Consider the following 11,922-nt stretch of genomic DNA (forward strand, 5'->3'; position numbering starts at 1 on the left):
AAACCCCGACCATTTTGCCTGTGTGCCTTGCTTGCTCACTTTACCTTCTTCCTTCTATTGATCCATCCACATGCACACAGACTTTTAGCTTCACAGGGAAAACCCAGTCTTAGCACGGACAGGAATAAAGCCTATATAATCACTAAAAGGGGACGAGGAACCAGAAGATTTAGAAGGCAGGCTTGAAACTGCAGCCTGTGGAGTATTAATGGCATTGAAGTGCATACCTGCACCCACCTGTTCGACAGACGGGCAGCTCTAGTCGGAGATGCAGAACACCTGTGAGATGGTACTTAAACAACTTCTTAATCCTGAAGACTTAATCCAGCATTCACCTTTTCACAAGCCTTTCTTTGCAGAAATCACAAGTGGAGTCGATAAAATTTGTGCTAGGTATTTCTTCTGTAGATAAATCAGAGCAGAAGGCAGGGTTAATTATATTGCCTTAAGCCACAGAAATTCTCTTATTCTTTTCAATAGCATTTCAGTTGTCTTGGGCTATTAAATACTACTCACAGCTGCTCTCACACTGATTCTTTGGAAAGTGATGGAAAGGCTTAGCTTGTGCTGTTGCAGTCACATGGGTGTTTGCAGACAGGGCAGGAGTTTGCCCCTCTAACCTCTGCTTCAGCTTGGTGACGGTGGTAGAATGTGGATCACTATTAGCCAGACAATTTGCATATATCCCTCATTATCTCATTTTCTAATTGTGATAAATCCTCCTTAAATTAGCTTTAAAATGCCAGTGCCTTAAACATTCCCTGTTCCTGTTTTGTCTCATGGGATGATGATGTTTTTTCCAGCACCAGGAATTACTACTTAATAACTTGGCTATTTAACCAAGATTAAAATGAAGGTTTGTAGGGATCATGTGTACATTAATAATATTATAAACAGATCCCTTTCCAGAAATATCATGAAATTTGCAGAGGACCACTGTGTCAACAGCAGCAGCAGAATCATAGAGGGTAATCTTTTGTGGTGCTTCATGTAGGGAAGATGTCTTGGCTTGAATACTCTTTGTAATTTAAAAAAAGGATTATAAGTCCAAGCAGCAGCAGTACCAAGCAATTAATGAAATTACTCTTTTGGGAGGGCTCAGTGTACACTTTTAAATATGTTGAAAATTATCTACAACTCCTTAAGGAGTCTACTTGGAACAAAAGCCAAATTTAAATCCTGAAGTTAATATAATAATGTGGAATAAATCTTGAGACTGCTGGTCCACAGGTTCCCTCAACTCGTTTGTTTTGGGTTTTTTTAATATTTAAAGTTAGCATTTTACCTTGTGCACATGTTTCTTTATCTCTTTATTACATTTAATTTAATATTTTATTCCTCCTAATATTGTTTTAAAGGTAACATGTTTAAATATCATAACCTCCCTAGGTGATGGCAGCTAAAACACGAGTGGGCTGCTTACAACACCAGATGTGGTTCAAAGCAGCAGCAGCCAGGCACAGCCTTGTATTGCTCCAAGCAACAGCAGCCATGTCACTGGCTGATATCTACTCAGAGAAAAGTGGGAGGTTTTTGGGTGTCCCTGGGAAGAGCTGTTCTGCAGCATCACTCTAAACTGCCTGAGTAGCATTTACAGTGGGAGAACAGAGAAAAATCCAGCCTTTTTTTTTTTTTTGGAACCAAATTCAGGAACTCTCATTTGGAATTTGTGGTGCTTACTGACCTTTTGAAACTGTTCCCCAAGTAGCTACGGGAGGATTTAACACGCAGATCTGGATGGAGCTGTGCTGGTGCCCAAGAACTGTACTGTCCTCAGAGCACTTCTGCCTCTTAGGAGGTAAGGGTTTCTGCTCGTGTACCCATGAAGATGCCCTGTGACAACCATACAAAACTCTCCCGAGCATCATTAACGGAGGATACTTTTTAGAAAAGAGAAAAAATTCTTTGTGTCCTTTCCTTTTTCTGTTTGGCTAATAAAGTCCTAACTACAATAGACTGGCCACTTTCCAGTGCTTCATTAAAATGAGCCTCTGTGTTTCATTAACATCTGTCAGATATGGTTTATTCTTTTTTCTTTCATCCTGCCTCTGGAGAGCACCGTGTGAGACATGGAGTGCTCACTTTTATTTTCATGGGGTGCGTGTGGTTTTGTTTTGGTTTTTTTTTTACCCACAGCTCTGTATTCAGTGAAGAACAGTAATTCAGAGATGCCTGGCAGGTTTTGATAGGGAAGATGGAAAGGTCTGTGTTAATCATTTACTCTTAGTACTTTGCTTTGCAGCTTCAGATCAGTAGCCAAAAATACTCTGCCTCCTGCACCAAAGAGGTGAAATTGCCTTGCGTCAGAGAAAAATTTGTATGAGGAGGATAAATTCACTCAGGTGGAAAATTCACTCATGTCCAGAGCTCAAGATATTTTGCAAGTCACAGCATTGTCTTGGAGCAGTAAAACTAAATATTTTTATGGCTACTGGAAAAAGCTGGGTGTATTGATGTAACATCATAAAGGTAAATAACACAGTGCAAAGCCAATTTCAGGTAGGGAACTGGACCCTGTCTAGACTGACATTCTTCACTTTTGCTTGTTTCAGATGTTACTGACAATGGATTTTGCTTGGCTTATCTGTAAAAGAAATGGGAATTAGAGGAAAGACAGAATTTTTGGCCTAATATTGGATGCTTATCCATATATCAAGCGGCAAACACCCTTCTAAAACTGATCAAGCAGCAGTTGTATTTATTAAGATCTTAATTTACCAGTTACTGGAATTTATTTTTTACTTTTATAATGTTGAGTATTGCTTTTATGCACCTGAGGATGTCACATCTCCATTTGACAAAACTGATGAACATGATGAACTGATGAAAACCAGACATCGCTGTCACAGGCAAAGAGACCGTGTGAACTGCATGTCTGTCTTTGGCTAGAGTGGAAGTTGCAGCCTTGTGTTTAAATAATACCCTGTATTGACTGAGGAGAGGAAAGAGAAGGGCCTTAGGTCAGAGAAGTAAGGTTGAAAGGAAATGGGTATATTTAACTGAGTATTAAGCAAGACAAAATAAACTACTTAGGAAAGCAAGGCCTGGAAAGATGTACAGCCCCACACAGGCTGTGGTGACCTCCACCGTTGGCCAAGGCAGGCAGCTCTACCTGGACTTTAAGAAAGCATGTGCCTTCTCTAAGGAAAGTCACTGCAAGCTATAGCAGCTTTTGCCACGGAGAAAAATATAAATAAAAAAAAAAGCCAAACCATTATTGCTTTCTATTTTTCCTTGACTAATTTAGGTCTGTGACTGATCCAAGTAGTCTTTCTTTTTTCCCATTACTATCTTGAATCACCAAAAGGCTAGAGAATTGAACAACTGGTGTAGGTGGTGGGTTTTGTACTAGAGATTGCTTCACTATATAAACCAGGGTGAAATTATCTTGCAGTATTTCAGACTATGACCTTTCAAGTAGACAGACCCAATGATTTTCAGTCAATGCTCCCTCTACTTGATTTAGAAGCCCATTCAGAAGGTAAAAAGGCCGGTTCATTGTGGCAACTCATTATTCCACTGTGCTGCTACATCCTGATAGATAACAAATCTGACCTTTGCTACAGAAATAGGTTGTTGTGGGCAGTAAAAGTTCACTTTGAGTGACACCAGGAATGCTAACTGTCCTGTAGACAGAGACAGCATGGGGGCAGAATGTGCAATCAATGTTCCATCTCAAGGTGCTCACTGAAAACCTGTTTGAGAAAACTTGTGTCCTCTTCCCATTTCAACAGATAGAACTGAGCCCATTAGTGTCCTGGGAATACCAATAAGCCCAGAAAACAAACTGCAAGTTACTTCATTTTTGTTTAAAGAAGTTGGGATCAGTTGAAATGAAAAAAATACAGTGAGCTCCTTCTTAGATCCAGAAACACATTCTTCGTGCCAATAGTAAACTGTGCTCTTGAAATTCTGGCCGCAGCTGATGATGGTGAGCACTTAAAAGTGGAGCTGTAACTGCATGGTGAATTCAGCCCTAACAAAGATATGCTGATAGCTTTACAAGGAATGCACTAATTATGGCAACATTCAGCGGATCACTATTCAGAAAATTAATTCCAAGCATAAAAATTGATTCTTTATATTATTCATCACAACAATTTTATTCTAATGGCATCTGACTTGGTATAAGGAGATGATATTTGTTCTCAGGACTTTTTTTTTTTTTTTTCCCAAAAGTCAGGGAATTGAACAAAAAGTTTGGATAATCCATTTTGCAAAGTTTCAGTAATATTTTCCAATACCTATCAGAGTATACATACATACATTCAGAGCATACATCAGAGAGATTAGAGAACTTACAAACTCACAAAAAATGTTTCTCAGTTCCTCATGCAGCACTCTCTACTAAATCAAGGTACTTCTTTTCCCTGCCTTCCAAGTGAAAACAACCAAAACCCTGGTGAAGCCATCTGCTGAAGTGTGACCATAAACCCCATCACAACCTGCCAGAAGTGATGTGCCAGAGATAGGGCCCTCCAGCCGGAGCCACCACTGTCACAAGATGCTGATGTCATCTCCAGACTTCCTACTACTTCACTGAAAGTTTGTTAGTGAATGTTGACATCGCCTCCCCAGTCATCTAAAAACCCTATGTACAGAAAGTCAGCAACAAATTAAAGATTTTCCTAGGAGAAAGGTTTTTGGCATTTTGGAAATAATTCTTGCTTTTCGCTCTTTAAGCCTTGTATGATTACTTGAAGGGTTTTTGACTGCAATTCCACTTCAGCTTCAGATGATATTTTCAATGACACATGTCAATGGTCTCTATCTTTTTATACGAGGTAAAGATATGGTCAAATCATGTTCTTCTTGCTCCACCATTTAGGAAATTTTTCACCTTTGACTGCAAAATCTGTAGTTTTGTGAACAGCTGAAACACTCGAGTTTCATTTCTAGGAATTTGTGCCTTGAAGTTTGGCTCTTGTTTGGAACCTGCAACAGCTAATGAGGGTGGTGCCATTGGTATGGCAAGGGTGGCTTGGTGGGAAGGAAGTGGCACCAAAACGCCAAAAGAGTGAAACCCAAAAAATATTTTAAAAAATTATATCCCTAATGGCCACAAGACTCAGGACAGTTATTCTCCTCAATATAGCGTTGGGTTTCTCATTACACACTGGTAATTAGAGCACTCCTGCTGCCTTGTTATAGTACTGATAAAAAAACTATTAATTTGGCTTCCTCCCAGAACAGCGTATTTCAGGGAAGTTCCTTCTGCTGGACTTTCTGTCGTGAACAACCCCTTTTAATCTGCTGACTTGGATACTGCTTTGAGGCCAGTCTCTTTGAAAAAAGAATAATTAAAAAAAAAGAGATGAGAAAGCAGGTGTTTTGCAGAAATTTTAGCACTGAAAATTCACTTGCTCACAGCAGTAACTTGTTATGTGACAAGACACACAGCATACAAGGCAGAGTTCTTAGAAGCATAAGAGTGATTTAGGAACTCGAATCCCTTCAATGCTCAATGGGCAGACACCTGAAAACCAAGCCTCACCAACTGCCCTGGTAAACGTGCCAAAACTCCTCTGTGAAGCAAGATGTACATTGATTTTGTAGGTTAATATCTTAGTGCCCTGAGGACCCATTAGAAATTACTTCTATAATGCCATCAGCACTAGAGTCCAGTAAAAAACTGGCATATATACAACATTTCTTTCCATGTAATAAATTCTCTGCAATGAGGTATTTCACTGCCTGGACTGACCTTACTTTTTTTTCCTGAAGCTCCACAACAGGTAAAACAGGAGGGCTGCTCTGGGCACTCCCCTGTGTCACCCAGGTGAGGAGCAATGCAGCAGAATGAGAGCAGCCACGAGTTTAAGGCCTGATTATAAGAGCAATGGGTTTCCCCAAAAACACCTTTCATAAGTTAACACCAAGTTAACAAAGAGGGTGCATAATCTTTTCCTGCTTTCACTTGGTCGACAGCAGAGGAACGGATACATTAGAATGAATGATCTGAGAGGTAAAATATCAGATTTGAAATATCTCATCTCTCTAGGCAGGAACCACACACCTAATCTTGCTTGGGTTTTATCTAGCCATTCAAAGTTATGCATCTGTCAAACCTCCTTTAGTTACTTCACAGAGCCTATCAGATCTTAGAACTTCTATTTTGTAAATTATTTCTAAACATATATTAATCTTTGTTGAAACAAAAACATAAGCAAAACCCCAAAAGTCATGGAAATAAAAGAAATTGGGTATGGAAAAACTGCTCCTTGGTATATCATTTTATACTTTTGTCCTCTTGCATATTTTTATATTGGTTTATGCCAAGTCAGTAGCAGTAATTCATTATATGAAATTGGAACATAATAGATTCAATACGGAAGCATTTGTCTTAGTGACAGGAAAGGATCCTTTAGGTCACTGAGCCACTTCCCCACAACTGCAGGAAATAGCAAAAAAGACACATAAGTTAAAAATACCCCTGGAAGGTGAACTCCATTCAGCAATGCACCCCTGGATTGACAAACCCTTGAGTATCCCACAATAAAATTAAAATCGTCAGAGGTAAAAAAAAAAAAAAGAAAAGGCACAAATGCTAATCTATGTTATAAATCCTTGCTATAAAAAAGAGTCTAGAAGCATTGACTGTGCACTAGGTCCTGGCACTGGCACAGACTTTGTGAGGTTCCATAAAACAAATATTCAAATCACACGTCTTGAGAGCAGAAAAGCCCGAACTTATGGACAAGACATTAATGGCCATGTGTGCTGTCTTCTCTGCAGGGTCATTTAAATAATGAAAATCCCTTGCAGCCCTTTCCATCCAAGCTCCAGCGACCTCGGTGCCCTCCCGCTGTTGTCTAATGCACTATGAACTTGAAAACATTGCTTCATGTCTCCATGAGTGACACCTGGGACCACGAGCCTATCATTTGAAGAACATGGGAGCAAAAGGAGCTCCCTAAAAGTAACAGATGGTGACATCAGTTCCTACTCTCACAGCAGGCCAAGCCGTAAGAAGAACTTATTGAGTTGCAAGGGATTGTAATATAAATAGCACTATTGTACCATTACTTTTATTCCTTTGATATTCTGTAAATGAATTGGCCATAGACATTTTACTGTGTTTGATTACAGTCTTATTAATCTACATGAAAGAACCATAAAGTCTTTCAGAAAGGATACTGAATAATAGGTACAGAATATCTAAAGGCAGGAGCCAGACAGTACAAGAAAAAAAGCGGATTTGTATTCATTACAAATATTCTTGCAGTGGCCTAACTGAATTGGAAAATGCCCTGAGGTATCCTAAGAAATGAGAGGCTATATAGTTATTTGGGATCGTGAAAGATTCTGGAACCCAAAATCTTTTTGAAAGTACCAAAAATTCAGTGATTTTGAGAGTTTACTTCTTTACCCAGAATTAATAATATGAAGATGGAGATAAGAATAAAAGGTGGGAAACAAATTGCAAAACACTGGCTCAGCAACCCTTTATGTTCTTCGGTTGGGAATTCTGTTCAAGTTTCCATGTAATCTCTAATGAAGGAAAAAAACACCCCTTTCGAGTGTGGGTGATCAGGAAGAGTTATACTGTTTTAAACTAAATTATCATCTCAACATCAAGAACTGCCTTGCGTCCTTTAAGGACCAGCAGATCACCTGGCAGAGATATGTTCCTTACCTGAAGATTCCCTCTCAAGCTCTCAGAGCATCAGCTGCACTCACCGGTACAGAAGATGTCCTCGTACAAAAGTTCACGTCCAACTCTATTTGAAGAAGTCCTTTTCCTTAGTGGTGTTCTTCTAATGCTTTGACAAGTGAAAAAAAACCAACCAGAATATGTGTAAGGAACACAGCGAAGTGTTGACCTTAGTCTATCATCCCACCAATAATTTAACTGAATTATGTATCCAGCTCCAAAGACTCTTTCTACGCATATGTCTAAACACAAGAGAAGAATTATATCATATCGCCAGCTTTCAGAGCAACCTATGTAAGGTCTAGTGCAATTAAAATCAAGTATTTTTCATTCAGACCATTTGGAGTGCTCTAAAGTTTTGTGGAGCTTTTTGCAGAGGCAAAAAGAAAACTTCTGGTTTGGTTGAAATCGGCTGATGGAGGCGAGTGTTTGTAACGGTGCCTTTTGAAATAGGGGAGGGTGAAAGTCCCACTCTAAACTCAACGAACTCACGCCCAGACCTTAGACCTCATGATAGCATTCAGTAATTCGCCAGTGATGTACCATTTGGTTATTCATTGTAGTCTGTCAATATTTTCTAATTGTGAAAGAATTGTAAAGAGTATGCTGTGATTTTAGCAACTGTTATTTAACTACTCAGACTTTGGTGGAAAACTAGAATTTCTCACAGGCCAGTAAAATGAGCCAAGGCGTTACCTGGTTTGTGAGTGGAGCCTCTGATTCAGGGGAGAGATGAGAAGGGAATGATGAAATCTTGCTTTGCAGGCAGGTGCTCCAAACCACCAGGCACTGTTCTGTCACTTCTGAGGCTGCCGGCCAAATGCACGCTTCAAAGTACTTGTAAATATATCTGTATTGCAGTCTCTTGGGTCTTGGGTTGTAGCTCTGTCTCCCTCTCTCTGAACCTCTAAGAGGAAAAATGCATATAGAATCGTTAGATGATGATGAAACATACATGTCTGATTAGAAGTGTAATTACATTGCATTTTGATACCTGTCAGCAGCAAATGGTGTTCTTATAGGCCAGATCATAACATAGGCACTCTCAACCCTAAGCCTCACAAATTTCTCAACTGCCATTTAAAGGTAATAATGGAAATCTATGTTTTAATTTTTAATATTTTCAGTGCCTGTTCTTACAGCCATAATATATTTTGGGAATGAACGGCTGAATCCATCATCCTGTCTCCAATTGAATCTCTGGAGGCATTTTACCTGAACCTTGCTGCTTTTTTCTCCCTCCTACACAGACTTGCTATATTTTCATTTTTCATAACCAGGCTGTATATTAACAATAAGGACATTAACTCATAAAAACATTAACTCATTGGGGGAAAAATATACCAAGAGAGTGCATCCAACTCCCCCATGTATTTTGACATTCCATTTAGCAAATTGTGTTCTCATTTTAAGAGTGAGTAATCTCAGCTCTGAACAACTGCAAAGTATGTGAAGAAGAAGAAATGTGAAGAAGAAAAAATGTGAAGACAGATATCCATATCGAGCCTGTTTTAAATGATGTCAGGACTGAGTGCCCAAGCACAGAGCTGTATCTCCCCCACGAAAGACCTGGGTGCTGAAATGCTAAAGGGCAGCTCTCATTGCTGTGCCTGGATGGTGAGAGCAGCAACTCCTGCTCCTGTGTTTCTCCCAGTCACTAAAATACAGTTAAAGCTTTCAGGTGTTGGCATTACCCTGCATCTGCTTCTGTTCATCCTCCTTCTTGCTCTGCTCAGCCCAGGGGCATGGCACCCCTGCTTTGCTGGGAACTTTGTTCTTATTTTCCTGGTCACTGCACACTCAAAGGCACAAAGGACCACTGGGCACAGAACCTGTCTCACCTTGCACTGAAATCAGGGATCACACGGTAGAAAAATCACCATTTTGGGTACTTTAGGGTACGTGTGTTTTTCTAATGCTGCCAGATGAAAGAAAAATACGGTCCTTTTTTTTTTTGCAGAGGAATTTGGTGGGGAGTGTATACAAGTCTACACAGCATAAGGGTTTCCACAGTCTCCCATCAGAAACCCGTCCCATGCTGAGCTTGTGTGAGGTGGTACCACGACAGGCAGCAAGGAACATATAAATTCACCCAAAATGCACGCAATTGTAACCGTGCCTTTAGGGGTGGTTGCACCTTCAGGGAAAGGTAAGAGGCAGCTCCGGGCAGAGGGTGAGCAGACGGGGAAAATCAAGGCCAGACAATGACATGGAGCAGGAGAAAGTGAATGGGCCGAGGCTTCTTTGACTGCAAAACCTGGTCACACTTAAAAGATGCCGGTTATTTAAAAAAATACCCATTTATTAGAAAATCTGTGAAGGAACCACATTTAAGAAGGATGGGGAGTATGGACACAGGGAGGGCACAGTGTCTCCCGAGCACAGCGTCGGCTGAAGAGCAGCCATTGAGCTGCATCAGCTCAACCTGCGCGGAGAGAACGCCCCGGGGTACGGTAGCTCTGGAGCAGCTGCCTTAATGCTTCTCCCCACAATTCCACAAGGGATCTGGTTTACCCAGGACCCAGAGCTTTTGCAACCATCAGTTTAGAAATGCCTCAAGAAATTTAAAACCAAAAACAAGGAGCTACCAACTGGAAGATTTTTTTTTTTTTTAATGAAGAAATGAAACGGCAGAATCCAATGGAAGTTTTGATGTTTCCTCTCAAATCCCATGTTAGCATTAGCACTAAACAGATGTCCCATATTCCAAAGAAATGGCAGGTTTGGCACCTCTTCACGGTTAGCAAATTTAATTATGGCTTCAAATGCAATAATGGAGCAACCTTGCTTGGCTATAATTGGATCTGCAATTGGCACCAGCTTTCCTTCCCTCACTGTGCCATATGGGGAACTGCAGAACAAGGTGCTGCATATGTTCCTGCTAAATTATTTGACTGGGTCAAATCAGGGTCAGATTAAAATATTATGGAAAGGAGGGGAGGGACAATCAAAAATGAAAAGTGGAGATATATTCAGTGTTTTCCTGCAACTCCAGTTTCTCTGACCAAATTATCTGGTATCCAACTGGATGTGAGCTCCAATAAAACAGCTACTTTAATTAGGAGAACTCCCAGTCTGTCTGAAATAACACCATGTTCTGGGCAGAAGATCAGGAGAGGCAGAAGAGCTGGCATTGTCTGAACACAAGGCAGTCCTGAGACAGGCAGCAAGAAAGGAAAATAACCCTTTAAATATACCACAATTCCAGGTGAGGAGTTTTCTCCTTTTCCCCCTTCTTTCCCAGAGCCAATGACATTTCAGAAGACTTGGAACAGGGTAGAAAAAAACCATTCCTGTCAACTTGCATTACATGTTTGCAACAGCAGAGCAATTAATGGGAGTAAAAAGAAAAATAAAGCCTATCTTGCTATTTGGTTACATAAAATATCCACCTTAGACAGGCCAGGTAGCATTATCTGCGAGTGCAACGGCCTGACATTTTCCATTACAAGACCCTCTTTTCTGTTGTTACTAACTTTGGCAGATTTAAACCATTTGGGTTGAAATTCCCCTTGCTGACTTTCTGTCAGGCTGAGTGTTTTCTGCAATGTTCCCATGTATGCACATTTCTATCTAATTGGGATGGCTGATTCTTATCCGGAGTAAGAATAAGCAACCTATAAAATAATTGCTTCAACAACTTCATAGCCCCAGAAAGGATAAGTTACATTATAATAATCATTGTGGCATCTCTCCTGCCAGAAGAGGAGGAAAACTCACTATGTGCAAGCCGATTGCTACTGAAAAAATTATCTGATGTTAATGCAAAACTGCTTACCTCCAGCCAATGTAGGCAATATTCACAGGTAATGTTCTAACCCCACTTAATTTTAATTTAGTAATATTCTGACACACAATCATCTTCTTTCTCCCGTTGAAACTAATGGAACTTTTCCATTAAATTTATGGAGTCTCTAAGGCTCTTGTTTGTATGTTTCTTTAGAATTGTGTCCCCCTGTGACATCTCTTAAGGCACCGTGAATTACAACCCACTTATGTTATTTACTATTTGAAAGCCTACTTTTTAGCCCTGACATTGATGAGAAGTTAATTATTCTTATTTTCCTTTTTCAATACTTTTTGCTTAATAATTTGAAATTATAATTATTACAGATTTAGAATAAAACATGAAATTACCCCTGATAGCACTGAGACCAGAATCAACACAGGAGTCAAGCCGTACCACACCGCACAGTAGTTATCTTCAAGAGTGGGCCAGTTGACTCCGCAATTAAATAACGTTGCCATGGTATCGGGTAGGTCTGGGG

General features: G+C 40.1%; 1 long non-coding RNA gene across 1 annotated transcript; it reads right to left on the reverse strand.

Moving 5' to 3' along the window:
• Positions 1 to 243: 243 nt before the first annotated feature.
• LOC106893248 lies at positions 244 to 8,511 on the reverse strand. Its single transcript, XR_001413032.1, has 3 exons — positions 8,351 to 8,511; positions 7,681 to 7,763; positions 244 to 402 (listed from the first exon to the last, which is right to left on the reverse strand). It is a non-coding gene; the product is annotated as an uncharacterized LOC106893248 (long non-coding RNA).
• Between the last annotated feature and the right edge of the window lie 3,411 nt (positions 8,512 to 11,922).

This window comes from Calidris pugnax, unplaced genomic scaffold (assembly GCF_001431845.1).
Source record: "Calidris pugnax isolate Ruff unplaced genomic scaffold, ASM143184v1 scaffold9, whole genome shotgun sequence".
Lineage (NCBI taxonomy): Eukaryota > Metazoa > Chordata > Aves > Charadriiformes > Scolopacidae > Calidris > Calidris pugnax.